A 5,798-nucleotide genomic window follows, 5' to 3' on the forward strand; every position below is an offset into this window, starting at 1 on the left:
TTCTAGTGCAAAAATTAAAAAAAAAAAATCTAATATTGCAAAATGTTCAATTGACACATCAACTTGTTCTTCACAATTTGTTGGTATTATTCGACCACTATGGCTAACAGAGAGTAAAGACATGGCAGATGGATGGGTTCTTGCCTGTCGTTCTTTGCTGGAAGCTGCTGTCCTCCTGATAAAGTTTGAAATGAGTATGGTCAGTACAAGTTTTGGACAGTGGTTCTTGGGAGTCTGCATGAAGTAGCCAAAATCCTCCCTGTCTGCCTCTCACATTTGCTCTTAAACTGCTTTCTGTCTACTTGGCTTTGTGCTTGCTCTTCCTCCCACAGATTTGATTTCTTTCTTGTTCCTTTTTTCTTGATGTTTCTTTTTTAAAATTTCTTTCAGTTAATTTTTCTTTCATGTTTGATCTGTTTGACAATCTTTTAAGCAGTTTCTGGAGCATACTTCTCTTTGCTAGCTTCATTTAATGCATGGATCCTTGTCTCTTTTCTCTTTTTGCCAGTACTTGGCTGGGATTTAGAATCATAGTAGCATGGAGGGCCTGGTTGAAATTTTGAGCAGAGGTATTTTGTTGAAACCTCAAATTGTTTTCTTGGTCAAGCCCTTGCTGTGTTTGTTTCTGCTTGAATTCTATTGGCTGCTCGAGTACAAGCTTGAATCGCTCTTCTTGTTTGAGCTCAGATTCCTTAGCCAACTGCTGTTTTGTTCATTTGTCTGCAACAGTTTTGTCCCTTGCACAAGAAAACTGACTCTTAGTACAAGGTTCTACCATTTCTTCTGTGGTGAAACTTTTGTTTAATTTGAAGAAACCAAGTTTCTTCAGATTAAAAAAAAAGTGTTGGAAAGAATGGGCATGTTAGACAAAATAAGTGTATCTAAGATAATGTTTCTGTAAGATCTCCTAGTTACATGGTTTTGTGTTTAATTTGTTTAGCTGTGTTGGGTATGTGATGTTGCAAACACTGTAGCAACAAATGGTAATTTTACCCCTTTATAACCTTTCTGACTGTGTACTTCTGGCATAACTTATAATGATAAACAAGGGGGCGGGGAGTACACATTATAGAATACTCATAACTTTTAATCTCAAGTTATAGAATTGTGTATTTTGTGATTTTGTTCTATTTTCATTTAAACATTTTCGTCTGCAAAAGAGGATTCTCTTTAAACTCTTTAAATCCTTTAGTTTTCTTTGCTGCTGCTTGGCGACTCAAAGCTTCAGCTCCCTCCATAGATTTTCTAGAGGACTGAGGTCTGGAGACTGGCCACTCCATGACCATAATGTGCTTCTTTAGCCATACATTTACCTTCCTGCAAATGCAGCGGGTGGAGTTGCAAAATAGCTTGCACAAACAGTTGTCACCTTCTCACCAAGATCCTTGCTGAGATCTTCTTGTAGCCCATTCAGGTCTCGTGCCGGTCTACAACCTTGTCCCTGAAATCCTTTGACAGCTCTTTGATCATGATGGTGGAGAGGTTGGGGTGGAAAAACTGATTCCGTGGACAGATGTGCTTTATAAACATAAGGGTTGAGATCAGGAGTACCTGTAATTGATTGAATGATTGATTGACTATGATCCGTGTGTCACACTACCACACAGCCAATCTGTGGGAAGCAGAATTCTGGCTGGATTGTAGGTGATCAATAACTTATTTCACTCAATGACATGCAAATCAATTTATAACTTTTATTTAATGTGCATTTATGGATTTCTGGTTCATATTCTGCCTCTCTCCATTGAAATGAAACTACCATTAAAACAAGAGAGTGATTTCTTTAAACAGATATGTCTAAAAACCAGCCATCTCTAAGAGCAAGTAAATCCTATTGGACTTCCATGATAAAATGTTTGATTCTACAACATAAATATGTGCAGTCTTGTTCAGTATTTGTTTGTAGTAGAAGTCATTAAGGAGTCCGTGTTCGTTTAAGGCTCTATTTTGCTAGCTTAATAGTTATATTATTGCTAATAAGTTAGCTAGCTTTAAAACTTCTAAATGGTAGTCAGCAAACCAATTAGTGATGTTCCAGTGGATACATGCATCTTTTATATACAGCCTAAGTTAAGTTTAGAACCTTGGTGAGTATGGTGACCAGGTAATAATAATAGTAATAATAAGTTTTATTTATAGGCACCTTCAAAGACCCTCAAAGTCACCTTACATTAGTACAACTAAATAAAAACATAAGGTAAATGAAAAATAAAAAACAGGTGTCCCACTTTATGTGAGACTGCGTTGCATTTTTTAATCCTTTGAGATGCTGTAACACACCGGCTGGTTCTCATATTTAAAAGGCATCACAGGTAACTTTTAGCCAATTGGTGTGAAAAAAACCTGTAAAGTCTGTGGACATATCAACAATAAAGCAAATAAAAAGACTGAAAAACCACATATAATAAATATTATATTTACTTAAAGCATATATTCTTTCATATTTAGGCCCATTTACTATTTGTTTTCATATTTATTAATTTTCACAATGGGGGAAATGAACTACATAAAGTGACACAGCACATGTCTTGAAAGAAACGTGTGGGTTGAAAATGCACCCATAAATGGATGCAGCGCTGCTGAAAGCAAAGATGGTTACTGGACAAAACAGCTGAAATAACATTTAACAACAGTAAAACTTGCTGGAATATGAAAGGGGAATACGTGAGTGTTACAAAAATATCAAACAAATGTTGCCAACATGACCTCTTGGTGAGGGGCTAACTGAAAATAACACCACACTCAGAAATTGGCGAGCCTTCTCTATATTATTGCATGATTTGATTTAATGGGTATTTTGAGCCTTATTAAGTAATATGCAAAAAAATTGAACTAGGACAGCTGAATCAGGGTGGCTAGTGTTAGTCAGAAAGCAGGAATGTGGGAAAGGGTCCAATAGTCCCATTATTTAGCTGATTTAGGGTTTTAAACAAGTAACTAAGCTGTGCTGTGAGCCAAGAACATTTCTGCTGGAATTAATGCAAAAAAAGTAGTTACATTACATTTGTCTGCATTTTTATTCTTCTTAAATAAATGACCTCTGCACTAACTACAGCTAGGAGGATTGATATTTGTTGGAATTGATGCAAAGCAAAAAATCCCACTATTCATTATTGTGTGCACATTTTGTTTATTGGTATATGTTGTTGTACAAAAATGTGTACCAGAGGAACAATATTATCTCCCAGGTTTACACCAGAGGAAGGAAACATGCTCATTAGAGAAATAATTAAAAGCCTTTCTGCAAATCTGTTAATTTCAGAGAATTGTACTTTCATGAACACTTGGGGGCAGCAGAAAGATACTTTTGGTCTACAGCTAGATCTGTCTGTGAGCGATAAAAGACAGAGATGACATATTAATGAATGGTGTTTAAATACGTTTAATATTCACAGGCAATAAAAAGTATTTAATGCCGCACAAAGATCCACATATGCAGTATGTCAACCTTTCCAATAAAACAGTGAACATCAAACTTACCAACAAAGATCTACATGGGACTAGAGGAGGAATTAAATATAATAAAAGTCAACACAGTTTGGAAGACAGAACAAATGAGGAAAGGGTGCAAATTTCAATCACTTCGATGACCACATGTGTATGAAATCAAGCACTTAGACATGCAGCCTGCTTCTACAAACATTTGTGAAAGAATGGGTCTGCATGGTACTGCGATAGATGCCACCAGTGCAACAAGTCCAGTTGTGAAATTTCCTCACCACTAAATGTTATACAGTGGTATTAGTGGTATTATAGCAAAGTGGAAGTGACTGGGTGTAAATGTCCATGCAGCTGCATTCATGAATTGCATCACCAATCATAATGCAAAGCGATGGAGTTATGTAAAGTATGCTGCCACTGGACTCTAGAGCAGTGGAGACATGTTCTCTGGACTGATGAATCAGGCCACTCTGTCTGGCAATCTGATGGATGAGTCTGGTTTTACCAAGAGAATGTTATAAAGTTTAAAGTTTGGTCGAGGGGGGATTATGTTGTGGGGTTGTTTTTCATTAGCTGGACTTGGCCCCTTAGTTCCATTGAAGGGAACTGAGGGGCCAAGACAGTTTCATGCTCCACACTTTGTGGGAACATTTTGGGGATGGCCCCTTCCTGTTCAAATACACGAATGCACAAAACAAGGTCCATGAAGACATCGATGAGCAGGTTTGGTGAAGAAGAACTTGACTGGCCTGCACAGAGTCCTGGCCTCAACCCAGCACCTTTGGGATGAATTAGAGCGGAGACTACGTGTAAAGCCTTCTGGAATAATGATCAGAAATTCCCAAAAAACACACTTCTAATCTTTGTGGTTTGCAGCTTCAACTCTTCCCCAAAGAGTTGAAGCTGCTATAGCTGCAAAGGGTGGGCCACATCCCTTTAAACCTATTGATTAGCAATAGGATGTCACTTAAGTTCATATGTGTGTGAAGGCAGATGAGCGAATGCTTTTGGCAATATAATATATAGGTAGGGAGGTCTGACACAAACTTGATCAAAGTTTAAGCTGAGATAACGATGACATCGCCCAATAGGTTGTGTTTTCAGACTTTGGAACGCTTTCTTCAGAGTCACAGAGGCTAACTAAATGTGCGCACAGAATTAGATGTACGTTGAAACTACAGGTAAGTGTCCTGACTCTCCTAAGTAGAACGGAACATTATCTATCATTTTGCATCAGTGAATTTAGAAAGCTCATCTTTCAGCAGACAAATGTGCTTTGTAACATAATTCCCAGACCACATGTTTACATACGAACTTAATTTTGAACATCAGCACTTTATGTACAGCGTGAGGTGTATCCTGTTGTAATTTTCCTCTGTGTTGGGTTCACTCTGTGAGGTCTAAATCATCATAGCTTCTACTCCTAACTATATACATGAAATTACATTAATTTGACAACAACAACAAATTTTGCTGAAATAAAGAAAAGAGCATCAAACCCAATGATTCTTTCAAGGATATTTTTTAAAGATTATACCTGAGCAGCTCAAGTATACCACACTCACATCTGTCCTTTCCTGGTACTGACATTTGAGGGGGCAGCACAACCATCCAGATATAGAAATCAAGGAGACCATTAGTTTTTATGAACTTTTAATTAAGTTCAGAGATTATTTTTTTTTTAACAGTAAAGGTTGTGATGGGGAAACAGGGAAAAGGGGCTTCCAAACAATCCAAACTCTCCTCACTCGCTCATCTCAAGCAGTCTCCAAGTCCTCCAGGGAGGGGAAAAACCAGGGAAGGTCTGTACACAAAGGAAAGAACAATGAGATTAGTTGTAAGGGGGAAATGATAAGAACAACACACTAGACTAAAGTGCTCGGGATTCACTAACATGAGAGTTCAACAATCCAGAAGAGAATGAAACTCAGCCACAACCTCCTGATGAGATCATCTGGAACAGGTGGCTGATTGCTGCAGGTGTGTTCAGCCAGCGGCAGGGACCCGCCATGAGTCCCGCCCATGAACACAGACACACAAGCACAGAGAAAGGAGAGAGAGACGGAGAGAAAACAAAGCCTGGAGCAGGCAGCTCGGGTGCAGTGAGGTGCCATAACATTAAAGCTTTATTTCCAAACTTGAATATATATAATGTCACAGAGAAATGAAAAGACGAGAGCAAGCAGAGAGAAGCTCTGGGAGCTTAATAGGATTTTACTACAACAGTTCGCTATTCCTGAGAGTCCGACACCACCTATTTTCCCCATTGAATTCTCTGCTGTGACCACCAGCTCAAATAGGTGTTTGACTGCAGGTTAAATTTTGGTCATGTCATCATCTTGAGGTTGCCATCTACA

The 5,798-nt window shown here is 38.3% G+C and overlaps 1 long non-coding RNA gene across 1 annotated transcript; it reads right to left on the bottom strand.

The window, feature by feature from the left end:
- Window positions 1-3,866: 3,866 nt before the first annotated feature.
- On the bottom strand, window positions 3,867-5,798 carry LOC109196444 (uncharacterized). Its single transcript, XR_002057901.2, has 3 exons — window positions 5,336-5,798; window positions 5,007-5,245; window positions 3,867-4,220 (listed from the first exon to the last, which is right to left on the bottom strand). It is a non-coding gene; the product is annotated as an uncharacterized LOC109196444 (long non-coding RNA).

This window comes from Oreochromis niloticus, linkage group LG22, assembly GCF_001858045.2.
Source record: "Oreochromis niloticus isolate F11D_XX linkage group LG22, O_niloticus_UMD_NMBU, whole genome shotgun sequence".
Taxonomy (NCBI): Eukaryota; Metazoa; Chordata; class Actinopteri; order Cichliformes; family Cichlidae; genus Oreochromis; species Oreochromis niloticus.